The sequence below is a fragment of the Propithecus coquereli genome, unplaced genomic scaffold (assembly GCF_000956105.1).
Source record: "Propithecus coquereli isolate 6110/MARCELLA unplaced genomic scaffold, Pcoq_1.0 Scaffold557, whole genome shotgun sequence".
Taxonomy (NCBI): Eukaryota; Metazoa; Chordata; class Mammalia; order Primates; family Indriidae; genus Propithecus; species Propithecus coquereli.
Window position 1 is genome coordinate 477704 of NW_012151474.1, and position 11527 is coordinate 489230.

Consider the following 11527-nt stretch of genomic DNA (forward strand, 5'->3'; position numbering starts at 1 on the left):
CCCCTTTATTAAAAGGATTTATTCTGTAAAATTTGGATTCTGTCCAAAGGCCACACTCGAGGATCCAGAAGGCCACAGGTCCCCCCCAGCCCTGCCCCTCGGGTTTCAGTGGGTGCACAGCCCTGCGACCCCTGGGAGTCGGCTCCCGGCCCTCCAACCTGGAGAGAGCGGATCGCTGCTATTCTCAGGCCCTGGTCTGTGGTCCTTTGCACAACGGTCGCAGGACACTAAGCCACACGGGCTGCTTGCTGGTGGTGGTGGGGTCTGCAGGGACAGGGCTTGTGTCTGCTATGTCCGCTGCGGGGTCCTCGGTGCCCAGCACCAGATAGGCCCTTGATACGAACTTTCACAGGGCAACACGGGGCTCCTCCCGAAGCTGGATTGGGAGGGCTCTTGCAGCAGCATGAAAAGGAGGTCACCTGTTCCTCCTGGCATGTCCCTCCTCACTGAACGCCACACCGTGTCCCCACCCAACACTGCCCCCCACAAACCATGGGGCAGCACCTCCTCCCTCCAACCAGCAAGAATGGCTGGCTGTTCTCTCTCTCTCTCTCTCTCTTCCTTCCTCCCTCCCTCCTTTCCTTCCTTTTTATCCTGTCTTCCCCTGCCCACCGCTGGCACTTGTCTGGGTTAATGTTTGTGCCTCAGGAGCCCCAGCGAGGCGAGAGGAGAGGAGGGAGGGAAGCATTTCTGTGCTGCACCAACGAGGAAAATGCTTCTTTAAAACCACAGATGGTTCTTAAATAAATAAATGAATTCCTCACTGTTGAGCCAATGGAGGTCAGATTCAGCGCTCTGGCCATTGCCAGCAGCCCGCCTGAGGTGCCACTGCACAGGTGAAGGGAACAACCTGAGGCACGCCCATGTTTCCAAAGGGACCGTACAACAGGAACCGGCCCACTGACACCTCAATTCTGGACTTCGGTGCCCAGAACTGTGGGACAATACGTGCTATTGTTCTCAGCCTCCCCGTGTGTGGTCCTCTCTGCGGCAGCCCCAGGAAACTCGCACAGCCTCCACTTCAGTGAGGGAGAAGGACCCGCCCAGCTGAGCAGAGACGGGGTCTCCATCCGGGGTTGTGACCTGGCTGTGGGCAGGTCACTCAACCTCCCCCAGATCCTGGGTCCTCACCTGGAGTGCAGGGGTCGCAGGTCCTTCTCCAGAGGGATTTTAGGAAAACTCGGTGAGTTCATGTGGCAAAGACTGGGTGTAGGGCCCGGACCTTGGTAGCAAGGCCAGAAAACATTAACTCCCGTAATTTTCTTATTCTTATATTTGAGCCTTGAAAATATTTGTACTTTGACCCAGAAATTCCACTTTGGAGAATTTATCCTTAAGAAAATAATCCTAAATGCAGGGAGAAAATGTTTCACACAATGTTATTTATGGCTGTATGTTATTGATAATATTGAAAAGTTAGAAACAGCTCAAGGATCAAAAATAGAAATGTAATTAGTTAACCTAAGTATCCAATTGATGAAATACTATGCAGCCACCAAAAACAGTTTAAAGATTGTCGATAGCTGGGGAAATGCTTACAATTTCAAGCAAAAAAAGCAGGGCAGAAAATTGCAATTGTTCGTATTAACTGGGACAGCTAAAGATAGATATTCACTAGAAAGAAATCCTCACACTTAACAGGGTTGTATTCCCAGCTGAGAGATGGAAATGCATTTCTTTATTGAGTATGTGCACCTTATATAGTACATAGAAAAAAGTTTAAACAAAGAAATGATCCCAAAGTTTAAATCAGTTCTGATGTCAATAGGAGGTTATGACTAAAAAGTATTTGAATCAGTGTTACTGTCTTTGACATTTGGCTACTTCTGATCACTCAGTACATGCTAGCTTAAAAACTCTGTCAAGGCCAAGCGTGGTGGCTCACGCCTGTAATCCTAGCACTCTGTGAGGCTGAGGCAGGAGGATCGCTTGAGCTCAGGAGTTTGAGACCAGCCTGAGCAAGAGCGAGACCCCATCTCTACTAAAAATAGAAAAATCAGTCAGGTGCCATGGCATGCACCTGTAGTCCCAGCTACTTGGGAGGCTGAGGCGGGAGGATCGCTTGAGCCCAGGAGTTGGAGGTTGCAGTGAGCTACGACGCCGCCACTGCTGCACTGTAGCCTGGGTAACAGAGCGAGACTCTGTCTCAAAAAGAAAAAGCTCTGTCAAGATAATCTGTATATATGTTCATACATACAAAGTACACTTATACATACATGTACATTCATACATATGTACTATACACACACATATATAAATAGGTAGAGATGTGTGCGTGCCTGTGTTTGTGTGTATCCATTAGGATTTTATTCCCCAAGGAAAAGGTACAAATCTTAATTTGTTTGGAGAAAAAAAAATCCCTGAAGGTGGGCTCCAGTGATCTCATGGATACGAGGAGCAGTCAGTGTTCGTGAATACATGATACATAGAGGAATAATTGTATGCATGACCTGTTCCTGGCAAAGTGTCAGCCATACGTTTCAAAAAATGTTTAATTAATTTCAATAATAAAAAAAGAAAAAGTCATTGAGTAATTAAATTCCCTGCCTCTAAGCATTTTCAGTTACATAGATCCATCTGTTTATTAACTGGCTCAACAGAAATTCCTGGGCCAAAAAACAGGAGGTCTCAGCTGGTAGCCTTGGTCTCAGACCACAGACCAGCCACCACACCTCTGAGTGCTGAGCTGGGCCTAGCTTTAAACTCCCTGTGGTCCCGGGTAGGTGACTCAGGCCTGGCTTTCCACTGCTTTGCAGAGAGAGTTAAAAATCATTGTAGATTCTGTGGGTGGGTCTGGGACTGGCCATGCAGTGCCCAGCTGCTGTCCTCAGCCAGGGGCCAGGAGCCAGAGAATGCCCCTCTCTTAACCTCACATCCCTCTTCAGAAAAATGGGCATAGCAAAAACACCCAACTCTTCAAGACTGAACAATGTAAAACTGGGACTCACGGATCAAGGTCTACCTCCATACTGGACCCTGTGCAATGGTTACTTCCTCCTCCCAACTATCCTTTAATCATTGGCTCACCAAATGGTTGAGTCTAAGCTTATATTTTTCCCTTTGCCAGAGGCTAGCTTTGAGTGAACGATAATGGCTAGTTTGGGGCACTTACTATGTGCCAAGGTCTTACCCAGGTCATTGGCCGCAGAACTTCCAGGAGCCCTGTGAGTTACTAACGTTATCTTCCCATTGGGCAGTTAGGGAGACTGAGGCTCAGTAGCCAGGAGAACTGGGATTTCAACCCGGGCAGTTAGACCCCCAGCCCATAAGCTCAACCCCTGCTCCATGCTACACGGATGTCCCAAGATGGGTCAGGAACAGTGACATGGGTGAGCTCATTCTCCAAACATGAGCGCCAATGTGATCACATGAGAGATCAACAGGAATCAGCACAGCCACCTGCCTGCCCTGCCCACGGCCGTCACCCCCGGGGGTCCAAGGATAAGACCAGACAAGATTGGAATCCCAGTTTACAGCTGCAGGATCTTGGGCAGGTTACTGGCCTCCCTGTCCCCTTTTCCTGGGCTCCAAGATCACAGCAATGCCTGCCTAGTGGGTCACTGTGAGGATGAGCTGATTGATGGACACAGAGTGTTTACAGATAAGAAGCTCAGAAAAGCTGCTGGGCTTGCTCAGCATTCCACAGCCGAGGTCTGCGGCCAGCTGCCGGGGGAGCCAGGAGACCAGAGAACAGGGTCACCATGGTTGTCTTAGATCGGGGGCAGCAAGCTGTTTCATAAAAGCCCAGACAGTAGGTATCTTTGACATCATGGGCCTGAAGGTCTCTGTCACAACTACTCGAGCCTGTCCTTGTAACACAAAAACAGTCACAGACAACCAGCACAGCAGACCACCAGACCCGGGCTAGTGAAGGAAGAGCCCGCGGGGTCTGCAGGCTTGCAGGGGAGGCCGCCATGGGAAGACACCCTCTCTCCACCCTGCACCCAGGATTCATCACAGACCCAGTTCTGGGTCTGCTTTCTGGGATGGAAAATTGGCACTAACAACATGGCACAGAGCCTGCCCACTGGGTGGTGGGTGAGGATGTGGCTCCTGGTTCCACGGAGGCCTCCCACAGGGGGTCTCTTCTGTCACTTTACATCTGGGGCACGGATGAGTCAAACTCACCAAGTGCCTTCCAGCCTCAGAGCCTTTGCTCATGCTGTTCTCTCCTTTGCTCCTTCCTCCTGCAGGTACCAGCATGAGCAGCGGTTGCTGGGGACAACTTCCCACAGCCCAGACACACCCACCTCCCCTAGCTTAGGAGCCCCCTTCACGGGCCCCCAACACCTGCGCCTGCCCTGTGACTCTAAGCACATGGTGGTCCCACAGTGTGCATGTGTCCCCCTCCTGGACTCAGAGGCCTGTGCACGCAGGGACTACGCTGGTCTCATTCTCTGAGGTTTCCCCAGTTCCTGGCAGAGTCTGACTCTGATACTTACTGAGTAAATGGCTAGAAAGAAAACAACTGTACAAGTAGAATCCTCCCATTCCGAAGGTGAGGCTGAAGCTTGATGGCGATACATCATCAGAGCCAGCAACGTGTTTGAACCCTTTGTTCTCTTCCTAGATTTTCCCACTTTCTTGCTTTCCAAATTTAGAAACCCAGGGAAAGTGAGTTCACGTAAAGGACTAAACTCTTTTTTTTAAAAAAAAAAAAAAAAAAAAGGTTTTTCAGTGACTGGTGTATTTAATTAGCAACCAAAAAATATAGTTACATTATACATTTTATAAAACTACTAATCCACATGTGCGCAAATTTGCCTCTAAGGACAACTTAGTATTTTTATGATATGTTTCAATATTTCCCCATTGTTCCAAAGTAATATTTTTGCTATTAAAATATATAATAAAGTTCTCAAGAAAAACCAGGGTCACTCTAGGCAAGAGAAAACAGGAGACGGAGAACTTATATCACTGCTTTCCCTTTGTTTTTGACAAGGGAAGAGTCTGAAATTCATTTTACCTCCTTGATTAAAAAAAATACATGGAAATGATCACAGACAGGCTTTAGATTTAACTTGAATTTGTCATGCTGTTTCTTCGGCTTTCCTTCCTCAGAATCAAGAGGCTCAGCTGATCCTCTCTGCGAAGACGCAGTGGTGTGCAAACGTCTAACGACTGCTCTTAAATCAGGAAACCTGCTTTGTGGCATTTGCCCATTGCTGTGTAAAGACCCCACCGTAGCTGATGGCAAACTGGTGATGCGACGTGAGGCACACGCTCCACACCGGCCACGCGGAGTACTCTGTGACAGCACGCAGCTCATGGGGTGGCATGAATCACAGGGACCCCATGTGGTGAGGTCTGGGATCTCTTGGCCCCGTTCCTGGTGCACAGTAATTGCTCCTTGAAGGTGCACCTTGGCACCTTCTCACACGCTATCCCTGCCAGCCTGCCGAGGTGTGCCCTGAGCACTGGGTAGCGGGAACCTGGACGATCACCTCCAGCACTCAGTGAATGGCAGCCCTCAGTGGAGTTCTCAGTTCTGCTAATCTCCTCAGGCCTGGGAAGCCCAGAATGTCTCATGGGGATGCAAAGGACATCCGCTATCCCGAATTCATGAATGCTGCTAGGATCCGAAGGCTGCAAAGCATGTGGTCAGCAGAGTAGGACTTCGTGTCAGGTGACCTGGGATTGAAGGGCTGTTTTCCCTATCTCCACCATGCACTGTGTGACCTTGCATAAGCAACTCAACCCCTCTGAGCCTCAGTTTCCTCATGTGTAAAAGGGAAATGCTTCAAGCCAGCAGTGACATGTTGGGAGGGAACAAAGGGAATGCCCGTTTGCAGAATTGTGCAGGTTGTTAGAGAAAGCTCATGGCTTCAGCGAGCCCCAACCAGATGGCCCAGAGGTGGCCCAGGATCCCATAGCGCCATCCGGCCCTGGAGCTATCGGGCCACCCCACTATGCCAGCACAGACAGAGCTCCCACGGGAGCAAAGGACACGGGCACAGAAGGCCCCGGCAATGCAGTGATGCAGCAAATGGTCCAACACTGCCATTTCAGACACTTGAAAATTGGCTGGAACTGAGACATGCCCTCAGCGCAGGGACCTCGGAGACTTAGCATGAGAAAGAGAGCGCACATATCTCATTAACATGTTTCATGTGGATCACGTGTTGAAAGGATAACATTTTGGATATACTGGGTTAAACAAAACATATTTTTTAAATTAATTTCACTTTCAGTCTTTACAACGTGGCTACTGGAAATTTTTAAGTTACATGCGTAGCTCCCATTACGTTCCTTTTGGACAGCACTTAGACCAACCGTGGATGCAAACCATTTGCACAACGTCCTGTGTGACCCTGGACAAGCAGTCGCACCTCAGGCTCCTCATCAGTAACATGAGAGTTGTTCTGGCACAGAAACGCAAGCAGCTTTTGTTTGGCATCACCTGGCCAACAGCTCTTCCAGAGGAGCTGAGCCCAGGTGTGTCTGTCAGACTCCTCTCCTCCAGGAAGGGCTCTTCCCTTCCCTGCTCCTTGGCAGGCCCTGGAGGACTCGCACAGCCTTTCTTTGGTGAAGAGCTGATTGGCGGGGCGACACTAAGCAAGAAAAACAAACAGGACCCCTCTCTCTGTGGTTACTTAAGAGAACCACTTGAAAACAAACAAGGGAAGAAAGGAGTAGTCAGAGACATCTAAGTCGTTAATGAGCCCTTAGAACTGGCTCGGGGCTCCAGGTAGGAGGGAGGGAGCGCAGAGGAGAGACAGGTGGAAGCAGAGGAGAGACCAGGTGGAGGACTAGCCTGCAAAAAGTGAGGGAAGCTGGGGAGAAGAAAGCAGGAGGGAGGTCTGACAGGAGGAAGCCAGAGAATGCTCAGGGGGAGGAAAGAGGTCTCCATGATTGGAAGTAATTATTTAAACATTTTGCACCTTTCAAAACAGCAGACAGCAATTTCCAGCCCCAAATATCTCTGTGTCCCTGTTGCAGAGCAGATTGGCCTCTGAACCCAGTGGGCTGAGAGGGGTTTTCAGCATCAGCTCTGCCAGGCAGGGGGAAAACGTCTCAGCCTGGGCTTGGAAAGAGGGGGTTCCACTGGGGTCCCTCCACGTGCCGCTGCAGTCTGGGGCCAAGGAGCGAGAATGCAAGGATGGTTTGTCTGCTGCCACTGGGATGGAATCAGCTGGAACCCGCTCACATCCTGCACCGGCCAGTAGTCACAATGTGATCGATGCGGGTGGAGAACCTGTCCCAACCTGTGTCCTCGAGAAGGGGCCTCACGAGAGGCCCTGCACCTTCTAGGGGGGAGGCCTCACAGCAAAATCTCCTGAGCTGTGGAGAGAAGTCTTTGTCAGGGGCACCTGTGGCTATATTGATGCATAGAAACAGGGCCGGGCACAGTGGCTCATGCCTGTAATCCTAGCACTCTGGGAGGCCGAGGCGGGCAGATGGTTTGAGCTCAGGAGTTCGAGATCAGCCTGAGCAAGAGTGAGACCCCCGTCTCTACTAAAAAGAAAAATAGAAAGAAATTAGCTGGACAACTAAAAATATATAGAAAAAATTAGCCGGGCATGGTGGCACATGTCTGTAGTCCCAGCTACTCAGGAGGCTGAGGCAGATGGATGCCCTGAGCCCAGGAGTCTGAGGTTGCTGTGAGCTAGGCTGATGCCACGGCACTCTAGCCTGGGCAACAGAGTGAGACTCTGTCTCAAAAAAAGGAAAAAAAAAAAAGATACAGAGATCTACACCCTCTGGCTTCAGCAGGGACCCCTCTGCACCATGCACCACCTGGAAATGTTGGTCCCAAAACTACTGGCCTGCAAGGTCGGGGGAAATCATTTACCCAACTGCTTTTCCAGACAGTCTGTGCAAGACCCTGCCCAAGCCCCGCGGATAAATCTAGACCCCTCTCTGCCTCCCTCCGTTCCCTCTCAGGGTCCCCCATGCTGACGCCACCTTCTACAGGAAAAGATGATAACAACTGGGCCCGGAGAGTTTCCCAGGATGCACTGCCCTGAGTGTGCCCCATGGTCACAGCCTTGCATCTGTGTTAAATGTCCCCTCACTCCTCTGGCTCCTGCACAGCCATGGCTGCCTCTGCTCTCTGAAGCATCATTTTCTGTCGCTCTAATGGTTCCATAGCCGGCTGTCAGCCCCTAGGAAGACAGCAAGAGACTCTACCCAAACCACCTTGGCATGTGCATGCTGCAAGGGATAAATGCAAACTGTCCAGTGAATGAATGAATGAATGAATGAATGAAAGTTGGGGTGGACAGTTCAGAGTCATTCTGAGCCCTTCCTATTTAACAAGGAGCAGAGGGGTCAAAAAGCAGACTCTGATGCTGACCAGGTTTAGAATCCTCCCCCCACTGCTGTGTGACCTTGGTCAAGTTACTTAACATCTCTGTGCATGACAATTGTACCCACCTTAGCGGGTAGGAGTAACCCAATTACTGGAAGCGCTTAGAGCATGCCAGACACATAGTAGGACCAGGGAAATCAAGCAGTGTCAGCTCTGATTGTTCCACTTGCACAAAGAGCAAAAAACCAAATGCTTTTCTAAAAAATCCTGATGTCGATCCCAACAGCCGATTTTGGGTTCACCGCCTTAAAACAGAAGGCAAGGAGTTAAAGCATCAGCCTCAGGAAAAGGGGATTAGCAACATTGTGTCTGTTTAGTTACTCAGCTCCCTGCCTCTCCAGAGAAAAATATCTTGAAAGATTAGATTATGTAGCACGAACTAGGGGGCCACCGAGCAGAAGGGGCTGCTGTCACCTCCCCGCTAAGCTGAGGCCCGGAGGCTAATTTCCCGTAGGTGGTCTGGCCAGATTTCCTGCAGTCCGAGGGACAGAGCAAACAGCCTTTCCTGTGCCCCCGGGGATTACAGCCTGAAAGCACTTTTTAAACCTTAAATTAAAAAACTGAAAGGCCGTGTCCATTCTGCAAACTCCACATACTTAATTTTTAAAACAGCAACACATCAAGAGCTCTCAAAAGCAGCAGACCCTGCCTTGGACTATTGAAAAGTGTTCACCTTCAAGAAAAATAACTCAAGCCGAGTGACATGCGCCTGACGAAATGAGTCAAAGGGCGACTTTCCTTCTCTGAAACATGCTTCACTTCTCCAGGTGTTAGAGCCGTGGTGGGTGTTTACAAGGGACGGTGGAAATTGTTCATGCTATGATATTGTAACCTTCCAAGGTAGCATGGCTTAGCGCCCCGGGAATAGGAAAATATCCTGTTCCGGGGAAAAGACTGTGCTCTCTGTGGAAGGCTGTAGTTGGGATATGTCATCACGCACATGCTCTTCAGATGTGAGACGATGCCCGGAGATACCCACGTGGGCAAAGATCAAACGTGAAACAGAGAAGCCACGATCCAGACGTGGTGGAAGTGGGACATCCACGGACAAAACACCACAAAGCCTGAATTCAAGACTCTGCTCCGCCATTTCTGAGCTTTGCGACCCTGGGCCAATTTCTTGACCTCTCTGAGCCTCAGTTTCCTCATCTGTAAAACGCTAGAAATATCCTTCCCTGCTTCACAGGTTTGCAGTGAAGACTCGGTGAGACCTTCTACTTAAGGATGTTGTTTTATCAACTGTTACACAGTATTCAAAAGGGAGTGGTTTGTGTTATTACCTACCCAGAAAAGGGGTTCATTCTTTCTCTTTTGGGGGGAAAGGGGGCAGTTGTTCCTTCAAGCCCCTGAGTTACCCAAATATACCACTGGTCACTCGTGACTGTGGGTGTAGAAGCTAAAACTTTGTAGGAAAGGAGTCTCTGAAATCTACACAGTGACAGCTCTGTTCGAGACGGATCCCACACCTGCATTGGCCAGGTGTGATATGGTGTTTGTTTAAAACCCTGTCTTTCCCCAGTTTTGAGGTGCTGTCAATTCCACTTCTCGAGTGGCTGATCAAGTCCACCCCACTGCCCCATCGGGCTCTCACGCTCCAGGCCACCATGTACCTGCCCCGACCTCCCCAGCACTGGCTCTCAGACTGCTAGGGACAGCCCTATGCCCTGGAGCCACTGAATTTATTCAAATTAGCCAATTCAATTCACAGGGAGCCCACAAAACCTAGTTAACTCCACTAACTGACCACATGTAAGCTGCCCGGCACGGCGGCCCACAGGGGCACCCCCTGCGTGGCCCTGCCTGGCAGTCTGCTCCCATTTGGAGCTGTGAGTAACAAAGTGTTTGGCCTTTCATCTGTCTGAGCATCAGTGCGTTGTGTCCCGCCATCAAAAACACTTTCAATCTTGCAAAACACTCGGTTTCTCAAACAGATATAAATAAAGACCTCTACTGCTTCATTTTATAGAATGGCAAATCAAATGGAAACCAATTTGATGTCCATCATGTTACCTCTAGACTTTAAAGAGCACAGGGCAGATTTGTGAAAATGGACGTGGGGACAGCTCCTGGATATGTTGAATGCGAGAGAAAAACTCAGCCCTGTGTGCCTGTAGCCCATGAGCTGTGTAACAGCACAGTCCGTTTTTGTTCATTATTGACTCTGCAGCTCCCAGCTCCACACCTGACACACGGCACATGCTCAGAAATATTGGTTAAACCCACGAATATGTGTAGGACTAGTCCATCGGTGCCACACCACCTGAGAGAAGTCTCACTCCCCACACATGTGTGAGCACCAGGAAGAGCCTTTAAACCATTTAGGTTCCCCTTTGGCAGCAAGAACGGGGGTGGCCCACGTCTTCCATCCTTTCCAAGTCTGTGTACAGGAAGAATGTGGAGGTGCGAGAGGAATTATTTCCCCTCCTCTCCTCTCAAGCAAGGAGTGTCCTCCAATACACAGAGGAAACTCAGCCTAGTAAGAAGGTTTCATAAGAACATGATGCATTTTCTTCTTAGCATTTTGTTTCTTATACACATGCACAAGTGCACACACATGCACGCACACACACAACAGCCAAGGAACTTCTAAAACAAATTAATCCCAAAATTAAGGTTAGGAAGGAAATCTCCCCAGGGACACCAGTCATATTTGATGTTGGGTTTCTGTTTGTTTGTTTTAGAGCTCTTACAGTTTCTTTCCTGAACAAAGGGTGAAACTAGCTTTTGGGATCAAGCAAGGAGATCTTCCACTGGCTGTTAGTCAAAAGCTGAACAGATGTTCCAGCCACTACAGACCCAACCGCCAAGACTCATCACGGAGTGAGCACTTAGCAACTTGCCACCCCGCACAGCCCACACCCCACACCTACACTGCGCACTCGAGGCACCACCCCGGGTGGATGATCAGAACTGCGAGTTTACATGGCCCCAAGCTATCGTTAATTACCTAGTTCTCCCTGGAAACCCACAGCCTCTGGGTTGTAGGAATGCTTCCTGTGGGGACCTATTCCGTTGTCTTGCCCTGGCACGAACACTCCGCAAGCTGGCAAACTACCAGCTGCAATTTCGGGCTTAATCTTGAAAACATCTTCCCATCATCCCATCCCAAACTCTGCCACCCATGACAGCTCTCCCAGGTGTCCCTCCTCACCTACCTCCTCCCCCTCCAAATACATCCCCATGTTGGGCTTTTATGTCTTTGGTGAATTCTGCCAT